The sequence below is a fragment of the Schistocerca serialis genome, chromosome 6, assembly GCF_023864345.2.
Source record: "Schistocerca serialis cubense isolate TAMUIC-IGC-003099 chromosome 6, iqSchSeri2.2, whole genome shotgun sequence".
Lineage (NCBI taxonomy): Eukaryota > Metazoa > Arthropoda > Insecta > Orthoptera > Acrididae > Schistocerca > Schistocerca serialis.
This window is the reverse complement of record NC_064643.1, coordinates 474261815-474263572: the sequence shown is the minus strand read 5'-3', so window position 1 is coordinate 474263572 and position 1758 is coordinate 474261815. Positions and strand designations below refer to the sequence as shown.

The 1758-nt window shown below is 48.6% G+C and overlaps 1 non-coding gene across 1 annotated transcript; it reads right to left on the bottom strand.

Moving 5' to 3' along the window:
• Nucleotides 1-583: 583 nt before the first annotated feature.
• On the bottom strand, nt 584-658 carry Trnas-cga (transfer RNA serine (anticodon CGA)). The gene has a single exon. It is a non-coding gene; the product is annotated as a tRNA-Ser (tRNA).
• Between the last annotated feature and the right edge of the window lie 1100 nt (nt 659-1758).

The window sequence follows — 1758 nt, the reverse complement described above, 5'->3', positions numbered from 1 at the left end:
GCCAGCTAGCCTTCCTTAGTTAGAGGGGAGGGTGGGGGACTTACTTGACTTCACTTAGTTCCTGTCGTTCGCTCTAGAACATCGGTCCGTGACAAAATTCCTCCACCTGGTAAGATTTCTAGCAAGTCTCTTCACTTCACTCCAGGTTTTCCCATCCTCCGCAGCTTCTCTCTCGATCGTCCTTTTCCAGGTCTGTTTGGGACCACCACGTTTTCTAACTCCTTGGAGGGTTCCAATCCAGTACCACCCTTTCAAGAGCTCCATCTGTTTTCCTCAATCTACGCCCAATCCAGTTCAATTTTCTTTCCTTGATTTGTATATTGATTTGTTTCTGATTTGTCTCGCTCCAAAGATCTTCACTAGTCATTATATCTGGCCACGTCACATTTAAAATACGCCGGAGACAGCAGTTGATAAAAACTTGGCGCTGGTTTTTTATGTGGTTTGTCAACTTCCAAGTTTCGCAACCATACAACAGAACAGCCTTCGTATTGCTTTTGAAAAACCGGAGTGTGGTCTTCTTTGAGATGCTCCCATTTCTCCAAAGAGGGTACAGTTGAAACTTCCTGGCAGATTAAAACTGTGCGCTGGACCGAGACTCGAACTCGGGACCTTTGCCTTTCGCGGGCAAGTGCTCTACCAACTGAGCTACCCAAGCACGACTCTCACCCCATCCTCACAGCTTTAATTTTGCCAGTACCTCGTCTCCTATCTTCTGCCAGGAAGTTTCATATCAGCGCACACTCCGCTGCAAAGTGGAAATCTCATTCTGGAAACATCCCCCAGGCTGTGGCTAAACCATGTCTCCGCAATATCCTTTCTCTCAGGAGTGCTAGTTCTGCAAGGTTCGCAGGAGAGCTTCTGTAAAGTTTGGAAGGTAGGAGACGAGGTACTTGCAGAAGTAAAGCTGTGGGGACGGGTCGTGAGTCGTGCTTGGGCAGCTCAGTAGGGAGAGCACTTGCCCGCGAAAGGCAAAGATCCCGAGTTCGAGTCTCGGTCCGGCGCACAGTTTTAATCTGCCAGGAAGTTTCATATCAGCACACACTCCGCTGTAGAGGGAAATTTCATTCTAGTAACATCCCCCAGGCTGTGGCTAAGCCATGTCTCCGCAATATCCTTTCTTCCAGGGGTGCTAGTTCTGCAAGTTTAGCAGGAGAGCTTCTATGAAGTCTGGAAAGTAGGAGACGAGGTACTTGCAGAAGTAAAGCTGTGAGGACGGGGTGAGAGTTGTGCTTGGGTAGCTCAGTTGGTAGAGCACTTGCCCGCGAAAGGCAAAGGTCCCGAGTTCGAGTCTCCGTCCGGCACACAGTTTTAATCTGCCAGGAAGTTTCATATCAGCACACACTCCGCTGTAGAGTGAAATTTCATTCTAGGGCACAGTTGTTCAAACGCACCATTTGATTTATGGATGCGACTACGGACGTCCTCCTCAGCGCCTCCTGTAGTCGTGACTATACTTCCGAAGTAGAGGAAACGCTGGACGTGTTGTACGTCCTCTCCTCTCCATTAATGGTCGACCTAGTCGTGATGGTAGAATTTTTCCGCATTTCATTGGTTTGACGAACATTTATCTTGAGAGCTGGAAGATCCGCCTGTCTCTGTAACCTGGCCAGTTTCTCTTCGATGTCTCGGAATCGTCGTGCCATATATCAGATGTCGTCTGGGGAACGATGCAAATAACAGTTAATCAGAATGCAGCCTAGATGTTGGCAGGGCGACCTGGAAAAGACGACGGGGGAAAAAATCTAAGTCCTTACC